Source organism: Cupressus sempervirens, chromosome 5, assembly GCF_028749045.1.
Source record: "Cupressus sempervirens isolate cs-2001-9-10 chromosome 5, ASM2874904v1, whole genome shotgun sequence".
Classification (NCBI taxonomy): Eukaryota; Viridiplantae; Streptophyta; class Pinopsida; order Cupressales; family Cupressaceae; genus Cupressus; species Cupressus sempervirens.
In genome coordinates this window covers 1,045,459,678-1,045,485,894 of record NC_143122.1, presented here as the reverse complement: position 1 = coordinate 1,045,485,894, position 26,217 = coordinate 1,045,459,678, and the positions used below count along the sequence as shown (strand labels likewise).

The 26,217-nt window shown below is 32.6% G+C and overlaps 1 pseudogene; it reads right to left on the bottom strand.

Annotated features, from left to right (window-relative positions):
* LOC149559517 (putative cinnamyl alcohol dehydrogenase 1) overlaps positions 1 to 25,918 on the bottom strand; it is a 136,592-nt pseudogene extending 110,674 nt beyond the window's left edge.
* Positions 25,919 to 26,217: the final 299 nt, after the last annotated feature.

Below are 26,217 nucleotides of genomic sequence, written 5' to 3'. Positions count from 1 at the left end.
TTCTTTCATGGTGATTTAGATGAAGAGATATATATGGCATAGCCACAGGGATTTGAGGTCAAAGGTAAGGAGAATTTAGTGTGTAGATTAAAGAAAAGTTTATATGGCTTAAAGCAAGCACCTCGGCAATGGTATCTAAAATTTGACAGTTTTATGCATGAGCATGGCTATAGTAGGTGTCATTTAGATTATTGTGTTTACTTTAAGAGGTTGGATGATGACAACTACATTATTATATGTTTATATGTTGATGATATGCTTGTAGTTGGGTCTAACATAGATCACATTAAGGGGTTGAAACACCAATTAGCACATGCATTTTTTATGAAGGATTTGGGGGTAGAAAAAAAAATCTTTGGTATGAAGATTCATAGAGACAGAAAGTATAGGAAATTGACATTATCTCAGGATAATTATATTGCAAAGGTGTTGCAACATTTCTCTATGGAGAATGCTAAAGCTATTAGCACACCTTTACCTAGTCATTTGAAGTTGACTAAGGAGATGTGTCCCAAGACACAAGAAGAGGAGGATAAAATGTACAAGGTACCTTATGCTTCAATTGCAAGAAGCTTGATGTCTGCTATGGTATGTACAAGGCCAGATATTGCACATGCAGTGGGAGTCCTTAACAGGTATGTATTGAGCATTGAGATGTAGTTAAATGGATTCTCAAATATTTGAGAGGTACATCTAGTAAGTTTTTATACATTGGGGGCTCCATTACTAATTTACAGGGCTATGCTGACTCATATTTTCTAGGGGATATTGATACCAATTACTATTAGTGGGGCAACAACAAGTTGGGTTTCTCGATTGCAAAAGGTTAATGCTTTACCTACAATAGAGGTAGAGTATGTTGTTGCTACAGAGGTAGCCAAGGAGATGATATGGCTTCAATTCTTCATGGAAGAGTTGGGACACCCACATAAGAATAATTATTTGTTTACAGATAGTTAGAGTGTCATTCATCTTGTAAAGAATTCTACTCTGCATTCAAAAATAAAATACATCCTGTTGTAGTACCTTTGTATTCGGTCAATTTTGGATGATGGATAGTTAAAGCTGGACAAGATAAATATAGATGACAATCCAGTGGATATGTTTACAAAGGTAGTGCCAAGGGAGAAGTTGAACTCCTCTTTAGCTTTGGTTGGTCTTCTAGACTAAACTAAATAAAATCATACCAAAGTCCAGGGTAGTTTGATATTCCAGTGGTAGCTATAGTTTTAGCAGTGCTATGATCAGTCTCCAAGTGGAAGGTTATTGTTTTGGAGTTTGATCAGTCTCCAAGTGGGAGATTGTTGTCATGTAGAGCCTAATAAAACTCAGAGGTTCATTTGGTGCATTTTCTCCCCATATTATTTCTACAGGGGTTCAAGACACTGTCAAGGGGTAGTTCCCTATCATAGTACAGGGGGGGTCAAGGGGAAATGCTCACTCAAGGGTTCTCGGGCCCTAAAGCCAAAAATGCCCTAATATTGTAAAAGATGTTGGCTGCTATTTTTTTCTTATTGGATGACTTATTCTAGCCCTAATTTCGTAAGTGGTAAAAGCTTGTATAAAAAGGCTTAGGGTTAGGCATTTCATTAGGTAATAGTGATATTGTAGCTTCTTGTGGTGGTATTTAGCTGTAAGGAATTATAGATAGTAATCACTGGATACTAATAATATTGGTCTTCTTGTTGGTGGATGCAGCCTAGGGATTGGGTGGACCATGTTAAATCTTGGTGTCTTGTGTTCTCTTATGTGTGATCTAGTATTTTCTTTTACTAGTTATATTTAAATGTAACTATTATTTCTGTTTGAGGTTAATCCTAACATTTACTATAATTATGTATGAAGACATATTTAAGTAAAATTTACTAACTTAAAATGTCTACCTCATTACAAGAAGATGATAATACATAGTTTTAATATCATTACATCTATTTACAAGAATTTTTTCACTTCACAACTCATTCACTGCATAGATTTATCTATCAAATGTTGATTGATGACAAGAAAATTTTCCATAATATTTAAAGCTCAAACCCCCTATGTAGTACGTGTCAATGGCATGGAACTAAAGGCTACTTGATTAGGTCGAACAACAGAAGGAGACATATGCATTTGTAGGAATGTCACTGCGTCACAAATATTTGCAATCCTCAATGCATCTTGCTCAGAAAATAGGGAATGATGAGCATGCAATGCATGATTGACAACAAATTTGCACTTAGTTTTGATAGCAATTATTCAGGGAGTTATACACAACAGTCATAAAAGAACAAGAGCTTAAAGTTTCAAGGGAGAACAAGCCACCTATGGGTGCATTACTCATCTCTATTACATATGCATTAATATATACATTAAAGTCTTCAACAGGTCTAAAGTAATTCTGGACATATCCATTTGCTAGTTGATTTACAATTTCCTCATTTTCAAAAAGGTCCATGCAATTGGTAAGGAATTTTGAAACAATGTGTGATATCCCTATTTTGACCCATAATTTAATAATGAATAAATAATAATATCAAGATATAAGAATAAATATATGTTATAATTATATCATAAACTAATAAGATAATAACATATTTAAATATTATCAAATTTTAAATATAAATACTATTAATAACTAATGATAATAAATTGATTAATAAATATATTAATTGATATAATATTCTATCTATTAATACATATGGTACAATAATTAAATGATATCATTATATGGGTATATAAATATAAAAGTAAATAGTCTAATATATTTAAATATCATAGAATAATAATAGCAATATATATATATATATATATATATATATATATAATAACATAACTAAAACAAATTGATTAAAGAGTATTTGAAGGATGTGACTATTGACCACTCTTCAAGAAACATGTATAAAAGTAGAGACATGGAGGGCAAGACATGACACATCAAATGACGTAAAAGCACAAGGGAGGATATACACCACGGAATCACATTAAAAGTAGAAAGCATGGAATCAGTAGAGAATAACATACATCGAATCACTTAAAGGGGAGTCGGTGCCAAAGCTATACAAAGGCTCTCGTCGGGTTCCACCATAGTTAATCAAGGATTTTTTTAGTGGCAATTAGTCGCCAAATGGCGAATATGTCCCGATCAGGCTATAGAAATTGGCGAAAAAAAACACCATATACTAGTTGACCGGTTCCCCCATATTTTATAAAATACTCATATAGTGGTTGGAACGTTCGCCACTATTATTATGTAATTTCAGTTTGGTAGTCGGATTCTTCGTCCATATTTCTCTTTAATGTTTACTCTTATTCACCACAGAATTAATTGAGTGTCTCTTTCGACCATCATCATTCGCCAAATTCGTATTTTCCTATGTGAAATTTTTATTTGTCCTAGGACCCAATTTGCCATGCGTCACACATAATAGGGTCCCAAATTCCCGCCCTATTCACCCACTCGATTACTTGAAATTACGTGGGCTTCACCAAATATTAGTTCTTATCATATGTAATGATCGACCTATTCACCAAAATGAAAATAGTTTATTTGTAGTTGTCTATTTAAGACATGAGTTTCATTATTGAAACATGCCAAAAGAAGGAGCCTTCTTCATAGTATTACGATCAGTAGAGAACTGGAATGACTACGACTACGAGTCCATAGTATTTTATTGCAGCCTTAATTTGATGGAGATGTCACAGTCAAATTTAAATAGGAAGAGGAGTAGGACTAATGAAGGTGGAGATGTCCAAGAGAGGCCAACGAAATGCAAAAATATATCTTCATACTTTGGTGGGTTAGACACAACAGTGTTGGTCAAAGTAAGGAAGGTACATCATCAGAGGAGCCTGTACAATCTCAACCTACACAGGAGTTCATTCAACAAATTGGGGAGCCTAATAAATTTGGTAACGGAGCTGCAGAACCCGATATCTCTAATGAAGATGACCTTGAAGAAGAATATCTAGTAAATAACCAGTATCAGGATGAATCAATCAACTTCGGTGATGATGATGGTGCAATTAACAGTAACAGTGACACTAAAGGGAGAGGAAAATTGAAAGAAAAAACCGATTGTCAGTGGGAGATGGCCAAGAGATTTAAATTTGATTGGGAAGCAAAGTATCCATTCATTGAGCCCGTGGACAATCCAATTGTAGGTGAGCCACCAATAGAATGAAGATGTGCAATTTGTAGTTGGAAGTATAAAAAGGAAAAGCAGTTTCAGCTTAAACTAGACACCATAGAGAAACATGTTGGTAAGATTTACGAAACCTCAAGTGTAGATGGTAAGGAAATAAAAGTGGTAAGATATAAAACAAAGGAGCAATGTCAACATAAAAGGAATGCTGAAGAATATTATATGTTTCAAAAATTTCACACGAAGCCTAGTGAAGTAGAAGTTAATGCTATTTTTGCAAAAGCAAGTGAAGTAGAAGAAAATGGAAAAGCTGTTCAATTAAGTAATGTTTTCTATATTTTGAGAAAAGGGTGTCCAATGACAGACTATCCAAAAATGAGTGGTTTTTTACACTTTCTAAAAGTTCCTAACTATCATGTCAGTCATTGGTCGATAAATAGTGGATGGGAATGGGCAAGTTGTATTGCGCAGGTTGAAATAGAGGATGTACAAAGAAAAATAAAAGAGTCAAGCTTTATTTCATTGTCCTTAGACGAAGTGATGGCAATAGATAATACGTCATGGGTATGCATTCATGTTTATACTATACAGAATAATGTCTGCCAACCACATCTACTATTTGTTGCTAAATTGAGAGACAATGCGACAGCAGAAACTTTATTTTAGTTAGTAAAGAGCAATTTAATTGAATATGGAGCTATGGCTGAATTGACAATAGCGAAGAAGTTGGTCTGTGTTGGAGCGGATGGAGCTTCAGTAATGCAAGGTCAAAGGAATGGTCTTTGAACAAAGATGTAGGCTTCTTGTTCACCATACGTTGTTTCCATTCACTGTATGCCCCATAGGATGAATCTTGCTTTTAGAGTTGTGAAGAAGTTTCCTTTAGTAAACAAGGTTGAAGATTTAGTAAGAGAGTTGTATGCATATTTTTTTTGAAGTCCCAAGTGTTTTAGGGAATTTCAACACTTTGCTGATGGAATTACCGATGGAAACAAGCTTCTAAAAGATGTTAATACTAGATGGATCTCTTTGGATGGACCAGCGCATCGAGTATTTTCCAAATATCAATCTTTGATTGGACTGATGTACAAAAATTGAGACAATGCAAAAAATTAGAGATGTGGCGACCTACTTTGGAGGTTAAGCAATATAGAGACACTTTTGACTTTGGCATCTCTTCTTCCAATGCTAGAAGAAATGAGGTTAATTATGAAAAAAGCCCAGCAAAGAGCCATGTATATTGAAGAATATGCTCAGTTGCATAAAATGTCATGCTGAGCCCTCAATAGTCTCTATCGTACTGACCTAAATTTATCCGATGATAGATTTAATCACTGGTGGAAACTAACAGATTTTGACGATCCTGATAATTATTTAAAGATCATTGAAAATGGAGATTTATGTGTTTGTGTAAGGGGATTTCAGATACCAATTTACTACAGTGCCCCAAAGAAGCGAGCTACAAGTGTTACAAGGGAAGAGTTTACTAAGATCATTGAGTCTATAGCATCTACTGCAAGGGACATAGCCTATAGAGTTTCCTCTAAAATAATATCATGATTCCCATATGATCAACTACTTGAGGCCATGGTAATTGTGTTTCCTCAATATTGGTCCTTCAACAATAAGGAAGATTATCGTAGAAGGCTGTTGATTTTGATAAAGGAATTTTGCAAATCTATAGAATTCAATGGAGTGACTATCAACGAAATATTAGATGAGGGTCTTCTTAGATTTCAATCAGGCACCTTTGCAAGGACCATGAAGCATCAATATCAATTAATGCATAACCCACATGAAGAGGGCTCGGCAACAAGTCTTTGGACAGAACTAAAATAGAGCACATTGTTGCGTGAAGAAATTTTAGAGTACTTCAAGCTTGTTGATCTATGTCAAACCATGATATTGGGTTCAGTGGAGGATGAGAGAGTTTTCAGTTCTTTGGGCTTCCTAAAATCAAAGCTAAGAAACAAACTAGACAAGAATTTAGAATCATGCTTGAAGGTATACACATCTAGGTATAATATCAATACTTTTCCTTTTCAAAAAGCAATGGAAATCTGGAAGAAAAGATGCAAAAGAAGAAGGGTGGGACTGGGCAACACCATTAACCAATCTCCTACAGTGACTCCAAGTGGGACAAGTACAATTGGCAGTGGCAATGACCATGGGATTGGGAGTCTGAGTCATAGAAGCGGAGGTCAGAGTGAACTTGAAGTTGAAGAAGACACAAAAAAAAATGAAGAGAACAATGAAGCAACTGGACTACCAGAATTGGATGATGATGATGACATTGAGATGAATTGGAAAATTTAGGAAATTTTTGCTAAATTAGCAATGGCAACCAATAGGTATTTTTTGAACTTATTAACTACTATATGATATCCTATCATTCAATGTTCATTTTAGAAAAGCAAGAAATTAGAATGTATTATGTTTCATCATTAAAATTTGAGAACAAAGAGTATTATTACTATAGAGTGTAGTTTATATCATGTCATCAATGATGATTCATATTTGAATTTGAAATTCCTGAATGAAATTTTGTTTTCTATTTTATTCATTTATTCAACATACATTGAATTGGAAAACATGAAAATTAGATAGAATCATAGATTCAATTCCACAATTAATAATTATTAATGGTTTTCATTTTCAATATTCAGCTAATATGGTGCAATTCTTCTAAGCCAATTACCCTAAATTCCCTTTTCATAGAAAAAAGGGAGCAGCAACAGCTTCAGGTCGATTTGTCTAATGTGAAGTCTCAAAATCTAAATCAGTAAGACATCTACAAGTCTAAAACAGGAATAACTTTAAGGAACCCCCCCGCTCCCAAAATTTATAAAATTGTGGCAAATCACATGTCATTTGGGTGAAAAAAAATCAATAGTGTTGGCCAATTATGCATCAATCGATGGATATTTGGTGGCAAATTTTTTAATAGTTTAGACAATTTTTATAAAATAATGGCGATCATAATTTTTTTTTTAAATAAAATTATTAATATTGATGGCGAATTATGTTTTGAAATGTAATTATGTTAAATGTATTATTTGAGAACTCAGACCGTCTGATGATCCAAGATCAATGGCTGAGGTTTAATTTCAGCCAACATTTCTTGAAGGAAGAAGAATTGTCCAGGTAGTCACCGAAATGTTGAAACATATCAAGGTAAGTTGTCTGTGGAGTATAGTGTCACTCATAAACAGAAAAATTCACATAGGAAAATGGGAATTTGGCAAATTATGATCGTCAAAAGAGACGCTCAATTAATTTCGTGGCGAATAAGAGTAAACATTAAAGAGAAATATGGGTGAAGAACTTGACTACCAAACTGAAATTACATAATAATAGTTGCGAACATTCTGACCACTATATGAGTATTTTATAAAATCTAGGGGAACCAGTCAACTAGTATACGATGTTTTTTTTAGCCAATTTATATAGCCCAATCGGGACATATTAGCCAATTGGTGAATAATAGCCACTAAAAAAATCCCTACAACTTTACAACTTTAGATGTTTACTCTAAAACATCTCTACAACTTTAGTTGTACATTTTTGCATTTGACAGGCCAGTTTAGTAAATTAGCAATTTTAGCATAGGCAATAGCATTTGCAAGACTGCAACATTGGTCCTGTTCAAAAAACAAAGTTCAAACTTGTTACTTTAAACTCAATTCTAGAGTCTAGACTATAGTATGTAGGATAATATGAAAGATATTCATATATAGTAAAGATATAGAGATGATTGAAACTGAAATTACTTTCACATATAGACTATAAGTTTCTATAGTATGCTCCATTATTCTTGGGTTGGAAGGGCAAAATTTTTGATGTTATGGTAAATGACCTACATTCTCATCAGCATTCCATACTTGGAAGAGCGAGTTTCAAGCAATGTTCATTCCACTAGTGCATGCAAATTTGTGAATGTTTTGATGCACTTTGCAATGCCTTCATGAGTTTTTTCCTGAGGAAGGTTGCCTAAATCAGAGGTTATTTGGTCCTCCAACTTTTGTTTGTAAACTTCTCTTCCAATGAAACCCGTTGTTGAGAAATCAAGTCCAAGACTCGGTAAACCAAGAGATATCAATTTTGTTGTTTTATTGTTCATCTTGGCAAGCTTTGGTCCAAATAAAGCAAGAAATTCTTCTGCTTCTATTAGTTTTTGACATATATGAAATACAGAGGTCACCTTTATTATTGAACCAATGCGGTTCTGAATTCCCTTGCTTGCCAAATGCCTCTTAGCAGTGCTGTTGATTTCTTCCATAATCCACTTTGCAGTTTTCTGTCTCTAACCAAAACTTTTGTTCTCCTCAAGTTGCTCTTTCAACTTCCCAAAAACATCTGTAAGAGCTTCGTAGAGTTCGAACCAATCACACAACCTATCAGCAGAAGTCTTTATTTGCCCCCAGAAGTAATTTTTTATTTGATTTACTATATTATTTACATGGTCATTCAAGCCATTTTCATATTTTTTAATAGTATCATTTTCCTTCTTTAGGTCTTCTTTCATTTCTAAGTATTGGTGTTCACTATGTTTTCTTATTTTCTCTACTTTATTTTCCCACCCTTTTGCTTTCTCTTCCCACTCTTTTGTTTTTACCCTCTCATTTTCCAATTCTTTATTTAACTTATTGTTTACATTTGCAGCATTCTCCAAGTTTCTATATAACTTTGTTGAAGATTCTTTTTCATCCTGGAGTTTTTTTCCCATTTTTTCCAAATTTTCCCTCAGAGTTTTCAGTTCTGCGTCCATTTGTTCTTGTTGTTCAGTTGCTTCTTTAGAGCTAGAGGATGAATTTTTTATCCTTTTCTCTAATTCTTTGCATCTATTTACTTTTGCTTTCTCACTTGCCTTTACATTTTCCAGGTCTGCCTTTAACTTATCTATTGTGCCCTAAAGCTTTCCTTTCTCTCTCTCCAACTTCATCACTGAACTATAGACCACTTGGTTGGTCATTTTGGACACATTTATCTTGTCCACATTTTTAATTTTGGATAAGTCCATTTGGATGGTGCTAACTTGAAATTCAGATGGATCTAACTGACTCTCTGGTGGATTTTTATCTCTAGCTGGGGGCATAACAACCATGAATTCCATCATATCTTTATCTAGGTCATATGTGGGAAATAGCCTGTTGGTTGCAGGTTTTGCATCACGAGCTGCAGTAATTGCTTCCATCTTCATTGTCTTACTATTTTGTCTATTCTTGTTTTTTGATTTTTCATAGTCAGTTACAAATTCATTGTAACAAAAATCAAGATTTTGTGAGACAATTGAATGTTTGAATGGTGAAATAGCAGTAGCACTTTCTTTGATGTACGAGCTTCAACCAATACCATGAGGTTAACCAACACCTAGACCCATTAGTGGGGTTTGTGGACTATTTTGAGGGTTTTTTCCTAAAGGATGGGAAATTGTTGGACTCACAGTCACCATTGGCATTGTTGTACTAGTAGTATTACTAATACTTGTCATAACCTTCTGCTTCTTTACACTTTCTTGATCTTTGGGACCAATTTTTTTTGCATCTATATACAATGTCCTTTTTGGACCACTAGTTGTAGTTGTACCCATGATATCTACAGCTGTGGGAGTGACAGTTGATCCAAATTGAATCTGAGTACTTGGAAGTGGAACTGTAAATGTAGCAAGAACAAATTTAATTAACTAAGATGAATCCAATGTGGATGGAATTGACTGAGTTGATGATTGATCTCCATGCCCAAGGCCTGGTTTCTGACCATGTTTTGGTGCTACAGCTGGTGGTTGAGGTGGTAACCAAACCCCTTCTCCACTGGGACCCAGACCACCAAAACCTTGGTAGCCCATTTTTTCTACAATTTTTGCCCCTTTGCTATATAGAAGTTTGGTGGATGCATCAACTCCTCTCTGAATTTGTGTACTGGATGAGGGATTCAAAGAATCATGGTCATCGTAATCATCATCAGTATCACTGTGATGTGCTTCAGTTGGATGCTCCTTATTCCACAATTCGTCAAATATTCTATCCTCTTCAGCCTCATCACGATCTAAAGAGGTCTTTGGCTCACCGAGATTCTTCCTCATTTCCCAAAATTGAGAAATTTTGCTTCAAATCCATCCAGCATCTATACAATCATTGATTAGCTCTTTTGGAATAGGTTTTGTAGATGGTTTATCAGCTTTCTTGTAGAAATTGGATGATGTCATGCCCTGCACTTTTCCTTTATGTTTGTGCAATGCCATTATTTGTGATGACAATTCCTGTATTGACATATTATTTTCAGCAGCATATTTCTCCATCTATTTTTTGAACTCCTCCAAGGAGTCCATGTTTTTAAAATTTTCAATAAAAGGCATACTTTCATGTTGATATTTGCTTGCAGAAGTCCCAATGCCCTTAAGCCTTGCTCCAATTATGTTCAGTGGATCATACTACTTGTGAATATCAACATCAAATCAAAAAATTGAAAAAAAGGCTTTTGCCACTTTGAATCCTCTTCTCTCAAATGCGAACCCTCCAAAGGAGAATGGAAAGGAGGCTAATATTATTTTCTTTTGTTGACCATGAAAGAGTACATCTGTGCTCTCCATTTATCATACATATTCCAATGCAAATACCCTCTCTGTTACATGTATTGGAAGTTTTTAGGGTTCTACCCATGAACCATAAAACCTTAACACAATGTACTCTTCCATTAAGTACCATTCAGCCAACTGTAGTTCACTTTCGAGTTGAATGCAATTTCTACAAGTAATAGGCAATCTAGGCATTGGAGTGCCTATAATTTTATGGTACATTGGTGCCAAAAAGAAGTCTACAAAATTGTTGTAGTTCCTTCTGTTATCAATCATCCTTATCTGAGGTGTCCACTCATATATTGGATTTTGGCCTTCAATCTGACTGCAAAGCTTGTTTGCCTCAAATAATGCACGATGCTTTGCTAGGAGAAGATAGCACAAGTAGGTTGTGAATCTAAATGTCTTCTCTGAACCTCTTTGAATCATTAGTAATTGATCTTGCATGCAACGAACAATGTGCTCAATAAAATGATATCTTACTGGTTCTTTTTTAAAATGAATATAATAAAGCATTTCAAGAATGTTGGCATGCACTTGTTTGTTACTATCCAATCCCAAACAAAATGCTAGCAAGGAAATACTGTCATGTGCCCATGGCACAAAAAATTCAAAATCATAAGGAGGCATGTGATTTGGACTCAACCTACAACCGCTTGTTATTCCTCTAATATAAGAATCTCTCTGTTCTGCATCTAATTTTTCATAATCATTTGCCAGCTTTCCCAAGTCAATATGTACATTTGACTATTGTTGTTGAAACCCTAGGTTCAATAGACTAGCAAATTCACTCTCAGTTATGGACAAAATTTCCTCTTGAGTAATTTTATTCACAATTGCTTTTCTATTTTCATCATAATTTTCGACATAGAGCATAACAATTTTTGGGCAAGGGAATACTTGAGGTAACGCCATGTGTGCCAACCCAGCTAACCATGGTGCAATTTTATTTGCAGTTGCATTTACACTAGGGTTAAATTAACAAAATTTTGAAGCCTTATTTGGATTGTTCCACTTGTTTTCAAGTGCAAATCTTATCTCCATTATACCCTTATTTCCATGAATAACAAGATCATGTATATCATGGAATAAATCATTGAAACTTGGTGTTTTAAGCATATTATGGAATTCTATTAATTTTCCCATGTTATTCTTGGTATTTTTTTTTCCCATCGTGGTAAATATTTAAACACAGCTACAAGCCTATAGGGGTGATTCAAAATTAAAACCTTACAGACTAAATTTTTTTATATAATATAAATAGTAAAGTTGTAAAATTTAAAATGTGGGACGTAATTTTTCAGGATTTTAGTAGTTACACTTACCCGTTCACATTCATGTTGCCCTTAGTTTTGATTTTTGCAGAGAGCTAAGAGTCTAGAGACTATAGTTTGTTGCTTTTCTCGAACCACAATCCTCAACCCAGAAATTAAGAATCCGTAACTTTGTTGCACTGTAACTTTGTAAATTGTAATTTGTAACCCCTTTCTAATTTCTAAATCTACAGACAATGTATAACTGCAAAATTAAAGAAACTTAATGCACCAAAATTGTACAATCTGTACTCTATAGTCTATAGTCGTCACACTTGTCACACAGTACACTTTCAGTATAAATGTGAGTGGAATCATGGACCACTAGTGTTACCTAACCCGTCATAATGTATTAATGTCATTCATAACATCACTATTAACTGCAAGTGGAATGTGATTATGTCAATTTGTTAACTGAGTAGTGACACGTGTCATGTTTTTGGGACGCCTTTGAAATGATAGGGTTTCTTTTTCCTTTCATCCTAAAACTCAACTTCGATCGTTGATCTATAAACATCCAACAGCATCGGTAAATGGTGTGGTGGCCTCGTGGGTCGTGGGTCCCACTCCCATTAAATAAGGTATTCAAGTGTCAGGATGACTCACATCACGAGTCAGACATGTCAGTGTCACGTCATCACCAAATTGAAACTACATTGTTATTTGTTGGTTGACCGAGGAGTTTAGTGACACGTGTCATGTTTTCGGGATGTGTTTGAAATGACAGGGTTTCTTTTTCCTTTCATCCCGAAACTCAACTTCGGTCGTTGATCTATAAACATTCAACAGCACCGGTGAATGGTGTGGTGGCCCCATGGGTCATGGGTCCCACTCCCATTAAATTACGAGTATAGTTAGTATATTATTGTACTTGCCGGTAGGCTAGTACTATTGCATTCAGTTTGCACAATAAGTGAATTAGTTTAGAATCAACCAACCAATGAAAATGAACTATTTTTCTTTTTATCAAATATTTCTAAAGTTTTTATATAAATTTATTATTCTCATATATTATCTATACTATTTATCTAAATGATAGTTGGTTCTTTTTATTTAGTGTTATAAGACCCCTTTTCTCGGAGGCTACCTCCATGTTCATTTATTTTCAGCTAGATTCTAGCATACTTTTTGACATAAATTTTCTTTTACATAGATTTCAATATCACAATTTGTAAATTGAATAAGAAATAATTATATTATTAAAAAAATTAATAATTCAAGAAAAAAGAGTTTATTGGGTTAATCCTAAGCTATGTGATTCTGATAACATTTTGATATGCAATAATCTATAAATTATACAGTTTTAAATCTAGAGAAGGATTGGTTAGAACCTTCTTCACTAACTTGGTTAGTAAAAATTAAAATTAAATAATTTAGTAAACTATTTTAAATGTATATTTGTATAATTATATATATTCTAATAAAATATTTAAATTATTTTGTACCTAATTAGAATTTATTTTAATTGAAGTTAAAATTAGTAAATTCTTGTCTTTATTTTAACCAATATTAGAATTTTTGTATACCCTTCATAAATGTAATGCAAATTTAGAATTTTTTTCAATTTACTATAAAGACATAATATTTTAGTAAAAGTGTTAAATTTATTATTTAAATTATAATTTTTAATTAGTATAAAAACTATAACTTAACTCCATACTAATTCTATTTTTCTAATTTTTGTATAATAACTTTTTTTAAAAAATTTAAATCCTAATTTCTAATTAGTCTAATAACTATTAGGCAAGTGCATGCCACGACGTGGCACTTGTTAAATTATATAACTGCAATGATGTATATTAATTAAAATAGTAAAAGAATATATAAATAAACATTATAGTATCATGCTAAATTAAAATTAGATGACATCCTAAAGAATATTTATCATACCAAAGATATTTATCAACTAATTATACATGAGATATAGATAAAATTGTATAATTTTTTTTTTAAAGAGTTAAATTGATTAATTTCAATTATTAAGTTGTTTGATATATCTTGTTCAAGTGATAAATTTATCCAATTGTAGAAGCTAGACAATATTCTTAAGGTTAAATATAATGGATTAAAAAAAAACATAAATTAATTTTAAAATAACATTTATGCTTTAAAAAACCAAACACACTTATAATAAATAAAGTTGATAATATACCAAGCTAAATAATTTGAACTTTATTAAAATTGATACAAAATTAATATTATGTATTTTAAAGTATAAATTAAAAATATTAATATAGTAAAAATTATATATGTTAAATAAATGTATAATCTAATAAAATTATATGTATAAATAAAAAATAAAAGAAAATTTATTAAAAGCATTGGTTTAGATATGTAAAAATAAAAAATAATTAAATTCTAATTTAAACTAATCTACTTGTCACAAGAAAATATAAGGTTGCAATTAATGCTTGCATTAATAGAGGTGTTGAAGAAAATAGTTGTATTTTTTATGAAGAAAATTGAATTTTTTCATTGCCTTTTTCATCATGAACCAATAAAGTTTTAAAAAATTTGTATTTTTCAATTTCAAAAAAATGCAAATTAATAAACCTTTTGCAAACATTGGTATATCAATGAAATTTTTAGATTATAGAACTAATATGGAACTAGGTGATTCCATTAGTTTCCTGCCAAAGGCAGGAACTAATAATATTTTATATTCACATAGGATTTTATAAACAATTCAATAGAAAATTAAAAAATGTAAAATATTGCAATGTTGCATAAGTAAGCATAAGAAGTTAAAACAATGAAATACAATTTTATATGGAACTGAAACTCAAGAAATTTCATTGATATTTCTTGAAATTTACAAATTTACAAAGTCGGGGGAAAACCCTAGACTCTAGAACTACTGTACTATTCATTGTAGAAACAACCAAAATTGACCATGGTTGTGAATTCTTGTAGCCAGTTGTTGCCATCTTCCACTTCATCTAGAAAAAACCATTTTCGAAGAAAATTCAACCCAATTCTTGTGCATTTCCTATGGTGCTTGCAGCAGTCAAGCCCAGTAAAAATGGTTGTAGGACCACATTTTGGCCAGGTTCCAGAAGCTTGTGGACTTCACCCGCCCAAGGGATCCACACTCCTAAAACTACATGAGCGACAATTTCAATGTCATCGCCCAAATATACTACTTTAAAAATCTTCCTCACGAGCAGCAGAATTTTGGCCCTTGGTTCTTCGAGGTCAAGCAGAGAGGCTAGAAATTGTGAAGTAATGTCATTGTTGACACGATACTGATTTTCATTCTTCAAAAACTCACGCCCCAGAACCATTTTGATAGCAACAATAACAAACTTCACACCAGAGCATGGAACAACCTCATTGCAAATTGACAAGAGGTTTTCCTCAGGAATGCGACCTAGAAAGGCCTTCTGCTCCTCTTCCAAATTGCATCTCAGGCGAATAGGGTTGTCCATCTTTACTGCAAAGTTCAAACTAACACCAAACAATTAACAAACAATTAACAAACCAGACCTATCGACTACCAAAAATAAGACGAGCAATGATGAAAGAAGTAGTTCAATCACCTATAAATAAGCTTGGAGGGCAGGGTGCTAGGGATTATTTGTTTGTTTTTGTCCGACTGCCAATTCAATTACATTAAATTAGCAAATATTCTCAAATTTTGAACATAATTGCAAGTACATGCCGAAAAGGCCAATTGTAATTAAACACTAATATCGTCCATTGTCCTGTAATGCATGTGAAGCCACTTAACTGATGAAAAAGGCCAATTGTAATTAAGACTAATAGTAATAGTACTACTGCTAGTGGACTGTGGCATGTCCTGTAATGCATGTGAAGCCGCTTCGTCGATGGAAAAGGCCAATTGTAAATTGTAATTAACAGTGACAAGACATCAATATACTATCTCCTGCAACTTAAGTGATACACGCTGGACAGAAACGTGTCACCATTCTGGACACTTGAACAAGGTCAAGGCTTCATTCTAGATGTTTGGTAGCGTACTAGCGAGAGAATGTCGCTATCACTAACATGGCATTTAATTCTTTTCAGGTGCACTGTACTCCGCATACAACTTACCTTGATACATGTCAACATTCCGGTGACTACCTTAACAATTCTTCTTCCTTCAAGAAATGTTGGCCAAAATTAAACCTCAGCCATTGATCTTGGATCATCAGACGGTCTGAGTTCTTAAATAATACATTTAACATAATTACAGTGGTAGTGGCCAATAATTTATGTAAGTTGGTATGTTAGGTTAGGCTACTTATTTCCCATCTTTTGAAAATAGCCATACCAACTATAACTTTCTAAAAACCATTCGCCATAACAAATAAATTAATTCAATTACTTGGAAAATAATTTTGCCACCTTTTTATAAAAAAGGTATCGGTTATTAAAATGTTCGCCAACCAATATCCATATTTCAAAACATAATTCGCCATCAATATTAATAATTTTATTAAAAACAAAAATTATAATCACCATTATTTTATAAAAAATGTCTAAACTATTAAAAAAATTGCCACCAAATATCCATCCATTGACGCATAATTCGCCAACACTATTAATTTTTTTTTCACCCAAATGACATGTGATTCGCCACAATTTTATAAATTTTGGGAGGGGGAGGGGTTCCTTAAAGTTATCCCTGCAGTTAATGCCAAACATATTCATGAGGCATAATAAACTTTGTTGATACATAAATTACAATAATTTAAAGGCACTTCACATCGATATCAATATAAAAACCAAATATGCAGGACATTATACATAACATCGGTTTGGAGGAACACGCAAATGGAGTGTTAACAAACATCGGTAATAAGGGTCAATATAATAAAGGAGACCTATAGGTTAAGAGGGATATGATAATATGTTTATAAATTGATATATTAGGAAAGTTTTCTAATTCCAAATATATCTTATTTTATATACCAAGCTATTATCTCAATTATATAGATGCATATATATACATTTATTATTCAAAAGATTGGAATTTCTTGAAGATAATTACAAATTCCATATGTTTCCAACTATAAAATGAATATTTGAAGTCATTCACAAGACCATAAAGTGGAAACTAAGAGCATTTTGAGGTACATTCCAAATGGGACATTACAAGTGGCATCAGAGCATCTTTCTTGCCAGCTTGTGGAAAGTACAATTAATGCAAAAACACCAAAGAGATCAAAGAGTGTTAGAAAGGGAAGGAAGGAAATAGTCCACCAACATGAACAACCAAATAAGCAATGAATTAAAAGCTTTTATGGAACAAACAAACTAAACTACTCAAACACTCATGGAACAAACTGAAAAAAATGCTCAAGCTATAACTGAGCAAAGTGAAACGAACTAACTCCTCTTAGAAGCCCTTCATAACAAAAATGGGAGAGATACAAATTCTCACCAATCTAAAGATGATAATAATAATCAGTTGCATACACCAGAATTAGAATGTAGACCCATGAGACCCCCCTTCCTACCTAGAGAAGAACAAGAAGAGGAGGATAGATTAGATGAAGTAAATAATATAAATGAAATTATAAATGAGTACTCTATAATTGATCCTAAACTTAGAAGGGAGATACCATTTAAAGACTATTGTGATGCTCATATGAAGTCACTATCTAATAGAAAGAGACAAATAAACCAAGATAAAGGATTGAGAGAGGAGATAAATAAAGTGAGTCTCCCAAAATTTGTTGTCCTCCATTTAAGAGGAATAGCACAAGATTGGTGGCAACATGGCCTTAACAACTAGGGACATATACAAATTAAGAGTTATGATGATTCACCCAAAAACTCATAAAGCGATTTGATCAAATAGACACAGAATGGTACTTCAAAAGATTAAGCCAACTTAGACAAGAAGGGTCAGTGATGGAATTTGATAGGGAATTTGAAAAGTTATTAGCCATGGTACCTGAAATATTACAAAAGAGACTCACCTATTTATTTATAGATGGATTGAAGGAATCAATCAAGAGTGCAGTGGGAGCACATGAACCAAAAAAAGTAGAAGATGCAATCCAAAAGGCATTAAAATTTGATACACAACTGATAAAGGATAGGTCCAAGAACCATGCATCGAGCACACATTCTAGACATTATGAAAAAGAAAGAAATCACTCCAAGGAATTCCAAAAAAATGAGTTATGTTACCATTGTAAGGAACCATGGGAATGTGGCCATAAATGCAGAAGAGAGCTAAAAAGCTATCATGATGAACTAAAAAGAAAAAATGTATGCTTTCATTGCAAGGAAATTTGGGAACTAGGACACATATGCTAAAAGAGAAGCCAAGTTCAAAAATTGGTGCAACACTTGACGAGGAAGAAAAAGGGAAGATGCGAAGGACTGACAAGAACTAGATGAGCTGCAATTTTAGTGGAATACATATATATGTAATAGAAGGAATTATAATAATTAGTGAATCAAATTACCTCCTAAGTAGACCACCATGATGGATGCCAAGTGTTGCCATCAAGGCCAAGAGAGCTAAAGTTTTGCTCTTGGGCTTAGGTGGGATATCTAAGAATTTTCATCTAAGTAGACCACCTTGATGGATGCCAAAGTGTTGCTGTCAAGGTCAAGAGTGCCAAAGTTTTGCTCTTAGGCTTAGATTGGGAAAAGAATTTTAAGATGGACATCTAAGTAGACCACCTTGACATTTCCATCAGGGCCAAGGGGGCCAAAGTTTCTCTCTTGGGCTTAAATTGGTCAAGTTAAGAAAAAATTGGCATCATGTCAACTTAATTCAGTTAAGAATCTACCAAGTAGGCCAACTCATTGGATGACTCATGTCTTCCATGCCAAGGGGGCCAAATTTTTGCTCTTGGGCTGGGTAGTGTATTGGTTTAGAACTAATGTGCATGCTAATGATTACTTGTTATTGCAGGATTCATGATCAATTAAATGCACTAGGGAAGTATATTTTGTAAATCATTTTCCTTTACTTCATTATGAGAAACACATTATAAAGAATCAATAAAGAACATATGATGTGTCTGCATTGTGTTTGCTTCATGTTTTCGTCTGTCTACATCATGTATACTTCATGTCTTCTTCATGTTTCCACTCATTAAAAATGTATATTTCCTAGATTTTTTAGACCTTTGTATGAAAATATGTTTCATGTCTACCAAGAAACTTGTGTATGAATGATTTTGCTTAAGGACAAGAAAATTTGAGAGGGGAGGACTATGATATCCCTATTTTGACCTATAATTTAATAATAAATAAATAATAATATCAAGATATAAGAATAAATACATGTTATAATTACATCATAAACTAATAAGATAATAATATATTTGAATATTATCACATTTTGAATATAAATATAAAAGTAAATAGTCTAATATATTTAAATATGATATAATAATAATTGCAATACATATATGAGATTTTATATATATATATATATATATATATATATATAATAACATAACTAAAATAAATTGATTAATGAGTATTCAAAGGACGTGACTATTGACCACTCTTTGAGCAACATGTATAAAAGTAGAGAATATGACACATCAAATGACATGAAAGCGCAAGGGAGGATATACACCATGGAATCACATTAAAAGTAGAAAGCATGGAATCAGCGGAGAATAACATACATCAAATCACTTAAAGGGGAGTCACCGTTGAAGCTGTATGGATGCTCTCATTGGGTTCCACCACAGTTAATGCCAAATATGTTCACAAGTCATAATAAACTTCGTCGATATATAAATTACAATAATTTAAAGGCACTTCACATTGATATCAATATAAAAATCAAATCCATGGAACATCATACATAACATTGGTTTGGAGGAACACACAAATGGAGTGTTAACAAACATCGGTAGTAAGGGTCAATATAATAAGGGGGGCCTGTAGGTTAAGAGGGAATTGATAATAAGTTTATAAATTGATATATTAGGAAATTTTTCTAATTCCAAATATATCTTATTTTATATACCAAGCTATTATCTCAATTATATATATATATATATATATATATATATATATATATATATATATATATATATATATATATATATATATATATATATATATATATATATATATATATATATATATATATATATATATAATTCAAAAGATTATAATTTCTTGAAGATAATTACAAATTCTATATATTTCCAAGTATAAAATGAATATTTTAAGTCATTCACAAGACCCTAAAGTGGAAACTAAGAGTGTTTTGAGGTACATTCCAAACAGGACATTACACAATGTTTGAATAATGTATTGTTCCATATTTATTTTCCAAAAAGTATTTGCCAAGAGCAATGTGCAATGATTTCTCAACATTTGGGCATTCTATAAAAAATACATTTTCCAAATGTGTTGATTCAATTGTGCTAATCAAGGGACAGTCCCAATCACCACCTAGACTTGGAATATATATGTGATCACACATTGTCAGTACCCACAATTTGCCAGAGTTGACTTCAAAATTGGATAGGGAATTGAAGTATCCAATCTATTTTAGATAGTTAAATATTTCAAAATAGGCATTAATGTTATTGTTCCCCAATCAAATGTCAAACAATATCAACACATATAATTTCCAATCACCATTTCAATTAGTAGACAAGCTAGGTGTACATGGAATGTTCAATTTGCTCATTTGAGACTCGTAATCATAATTTTTTTGTAAGTTTTTAATTACATGTTTAATATTTAATGTAAACAACACATAACACTAATGTAGAACAATATAAGGCACATCAAAAAGTCCAACTGACAAGCTTCTTTGCATTGTTGGCTTCTATGACTTTTTAAATAGAATAATATAATGTCCCAACAACTACTTGTGTGTGTGTGTGTGTGTGTGTGTGTGTGTGTTCCAAATAGTACACTACTAGGATGTTTGATATTCTTATTGGTCTATGATTTCATGACATCTGCATATTTAACATTTTAAAAAAACCACTACTCAAAAATTAATTTCCACTTACATTTTCAATAATTCTTCTGTAATTATACTATATTTAAATTAGTAGTAAAACTCACAATTTCTGACTCATAATTGAGCTAGATTGTTCTGCTATTAGTTTTTTGTACTATGATATTAAAAAAATAGACTACATCAAAAACGGAACAATGATTTTGTACAATAATAAAGGTATACAATAATTGGAAATGAAAACATATTTTCTTTCAGAGTTATAAACAAATAAACATGTAATGGTTACTAATAACAACTGTTAGTGCTGGCATATGCAATTTTAGATATTTCCACTCTATATATCATAGTGATGGATCGAAGTGCAATGTTAAACATTGATAGAAAGGTTTAGCCAATCAATCTAGAAATATTCAAATCAATTCAAATCCTCTAAACAATAAATACTTGAGTTGTAACATGGCACACAAAAGAAGCAGTTTTCACCTTTACATTAATTTCATAATAATCTAATAAACAACAACAAGAATTTTTTTAAAAAAATTAAGATTAATATATTTTCAACTAGTTTTTGCTTATAGCATTTCTTTATAGAAACTCATTTCTAGAGAATTTTGATTAAAAATCAAATTAAAAAATACACCAATAAAAAAAGCACACATTCCAATTAAAAGGACTTATTAAAAAAAGATGAAAAATCCTTGAATCTTCTTTAAATGAAACATTAAATAAAAATATTATATAAGACTTACACTTCAAATATGGTGTTTGCATTCAAGTAATATAAATCACATATCACCCACAATCTTGCCCAAAGCTTCAAAAACCAATTGTACAAATTCCAAACAATACATAGCAAAAATTCTTGCATGCGTGAAATAAAAATTAAATAGTAGGGTGATTTAGCTTTTAAATTTTACATCATTACACAAAAGACTTGGTTTCACCTTTCTATCACAGTTTAACTCATAACAAATAACTACAAATATATTATAACTTGCAATAAATAAATTCAAGCACACCTACTTTTCATCGATAACATTGTTGTAAGGAATTTCATTCAGAGATTTGTAATGAAAGATTAAATTATCCCAAGCTCATTTCCTCAAAACAATAAAAATTGTTGCAATGCAAACAATTAAAAACTAATACTTGTATTCAAATAAAAATACTTCTTAAAAATCAATAATAAACCATAGATTTTCTTTAATAATACAAATGCAATGATGACATTTAAGTAAAACACAACAAATGAAGCTCACTATTCAACAAAAGAGTTACTTCTCATTCAGCCAACATAATCACTTAGCACACATGATCTTGTTCAAGGCTTCAAAAACCACTCATATAAATTACAAAAAATTTATGGGGTTCGAGCCAAAAAAAACATGGATTGGACAAGAGTTGTCACTGAGTTGACAAGGGCAATAAAACTAGCCTTTACTCTAGTCTTTCAAAAATGACATTTTAATCTTTGATCCTATAATTTAAAATAAGATAAATCTGCTTTAAAATTTATTGAAAAGGAGCATAATCAAATAATTTACCTAGAACATGGTGCTCATATTTCACACTGCACCTTAGTGCCAGAGAAGAGGGGCACACCAACCAAAAACTTAGAACAAGGATGATGATCACAGGATCAATTCTGCCAGATTCATCCGTGCAAGAACGAAGGGGAGTAGCTTATGGGGGTAGAGTTATAGTGGTTTACAAATATGTTTGATAGGTCCCAAAAGGTATTTGATTACACACTGACATATACTGTGCTAGCTACCCAGCCTCCCAATAAATATACTAAATCCTAAAAATATAGCCACAAAAAATAACAAACACAAACCCTATTCATTCCAACCCAACCAAAATGCATCTCGCCCTTAAGACTTCCAAACTCAATTGCAAACAAATAAGAAAACCTGTCTGCAAACTTTGATCGAAATAAAAGATAATTATTTCCCTCTAAAAAGAAGGAAAAACAAGAACTTTAGGGTTCCTTCAAACCCAAAAAATTACTACATGTGGTATTGAATCCGACCAAAATTTAAAACAATGATTTTCATAATGCAATAAAAAGACCTTATAGGGCTCCATCCAACCAAGAAATAAAGTAGATATTTTTGAACAAGAAAATTGTCTGTGTGATCTTCCCTAGTGAATAGACCTACCATTGTCATAAAAGGAACATCAATTGTTGCCTTTACCTCAAGTAATCTTCGTTTACAGTTTGAAACCCTAAACTTAAAAAATAATTTTAAAAATGTGAGGGCAGTCAAATATAATTAGAAAAACCTCGTACTATGAGACATGCAATAGGTGCATGAACCCTTTGAATCCAAAAAAATCTGGTTTTCAGTCCTATTTTAACAAATCCTACCAATGAAAAATATCAATAGTCTAATAGCATTTCAAGCTACCCGTCACTAAAACCCCCTCATCAATCTCTGGCCATGTATAAAAAAATTTAGTATAAAACCAACACCCACAAATATTTAATCATAGAAAAATTGAGCTCACTACATTGAAAGATTTAAACACATTCTAAAGAAACAAGGGTATTGTTATTCTTCTTATCCAACAAAGAACGTTCAAGACAATAGGGAATAAATTGCAGATAACACAACACAAATTGTAGTAGAACAATAGAACAGAAAACAAGCCCACAACATGCTTCCCTGAAAGAACAAAGCACTCTATTCTCTCTCAAACTTCGACAACCCTACAAAATGGCAAAGTTCTATATTTGTAACTCATCAAACTGATGTAATAGCTATAGTCATTTCAGTGTTCATTTGGGGATTTCATAGTGTACAAAGATTGTTGTTTAAATATCTTCACTATGCCGTCTACAGAAATAATGAGTCAAGCAAAAAATGGGAAAAGAAAAAGTTGAATTTCTAAGCACAAAATTAAAAATTCAACCTACCATCTCTACTGTCTATGAACAAAAATTAAATGTACTCAATCAACTTACTGACAATAGCTACTTCGAAAAGCAATAAGATTTATTGGTGTGTTCCAAATTCAAACCATGCTAACAACATAGAATAAATGCAAATAGATCGATGGACAAAAGTCGAGGGAAGATACTCTCATACATATTTGAAAGGACTCCACCTCATTTCTAAGATCCAAAAATGTACTATAAAACTTCTCACAACACGAAAAGTAAATAAATAATAAATAGTCATTCCAAAACACCAACTGTTCATTCAAGGAGCATAGAACTAAAAGAAAATAAAAAAATGAAACGATAAATAATTGAATGTTCCAAATAAAAAAATTATATAAAAAAAGTTCTGCCACAAAATTCTATTCTTGATTGGCTCACTAAATCAAAAAAAAGTGACATCCACTCGATGCTATAGTTACCTGCCTATGGCATGAACTAATAATGGAGTGACTAGCACATAATAATATCATTCAATATGAAAATAAATTTTAGCTATAAGGATGGGTGGACTGCTATAATCATCCCATATTCACTCACTCTTGTAATAATAGATATTAGCTCTTGTTTATCTCTCATGCTTGTTTGGATCTCGCCATTTCACCTCCTAGGGTGGAGGGAGAAGAAAAAGATGATAAACCTCGTGGATTAGACAAGACCCTCCTCCCTTAGTTGGCATTGCTTTGGCCACCTAAGGGGTTGTTTTTTGATAAATAGTTTTTGATTTCCAATCTGATGCCAAATGGACTCTCGCAGAATTATCTTATTAATGCGGAGAACGCAGCAAAATGATGAATGAGCCAATCAAAATTCTATGCACTGATATCTCCAAACAAATCTCAAGAAATCAAACATAACTCATTGTATAACCAATTATACTTGACAAAGAAATTCATGATCTCACTAATGAAAATATTAATAAATTTGAATCATTGAACCAACAGCAAATAACAGAGGCTTCCAATACAATACATAACCTTCTTAAATCCGCATAGTCAAGGGATAATCGGATGTAAATACAAAAGTCTATTTTATTCATTTTTTTTGTATTCGATTGATTACATCGATTTCTCTTTATCCTCCATTCTATGCTATCTTACTTCACCACTACCTTCTCGGTTCTCTATTGCAGAGATAAAGATCTTGAAGAGAACACAATCCGATAACTAACTTTACAACTGACTCTCTAACAGTTTTCAACATCAATTAGATTAAGTTCTAGTTACAATAAAGAGACCATGAAATGTATCATGACTAATCCAAAACTATTGAAATGGCTTACCAAGCCATGTTACAATATAATAATCTAGAATTTTCAAAATATCTTCACGTATCAGATGCCCCTGCATCATACTCTCGAGGACAGAAAAATTCAAGTCTCGTTGAATTGCTGTGACCTTCTTTTGGATTTTTCAATTGTATGAAGGCCATAATGTTACCATAAGAATGACTGAATTAATGCCACTCACCATAACATGTTGATTCCAATCTTCATGGTAAATATCATTCTTGGCAAGTGTAGTGCTACCTTCTTTGAATCCTGGAAAAAATACCTTAGTCAGCCTCATATCACCTGCATACCAATCAACTGGATCCACAATATGATCTTCTCCCTGTTTGTAAATCTCTAGAGTATCACATTTATCAACAAATACTTCATCCCTGTCATCAATAGTCTTCTCTTCAGCATCTGATCTTTGTGCTACATCTTTTCCTTCCTGATCATTTGTGTCAACATCTCCATCATCCAGGCAAAATAATTTCTTCAACCATACCTGTCACCAACTCTCCTTCATCTGCAAGAACCTTTTCCTCACAAGGTTCAACAACAACCTCCTGTTGTCCGTGCCCTTCTAATGGAATGTGTACCACTTCTTGATCCTTGTCTTCATCAACAACTTCATCTTCATCTACTGCTTGCTCCAAAAGCAACGCTATCCTCTTCCACTTTGCAATACTCTTATCTAACTCTTCTCTAAGATTCTTGTAATTTTTTTTTCTTGTTCTTCCAAAACCCTTCTTAGGCTTCTCAACTCCTCTTGTCTCATCCATTCTATTTCTTTATTGCTTGCTTCTTCTTCCTTCTTCTTTCTTTCTCTTTCTTCTCTCTCCTTTTTATCCCTGTACAAGTACTCCTTCAATGCCTTAATTATTTCTCTTTCACTCCTCGTCAAAGCCATCTCTTCTCACCAAGAAACCCAATCTAAGATCCCTCAAGCCCAATGCCACCACTTTGGAACACATAGAAGGATGCGTCTACTCCTATGTCGCATCAAAGGACACCAAGCACTTAGCATCTCAGACTAGATTCCAACTCTCCAAACATCATGTCATCAAGACCTTTTTAGGCT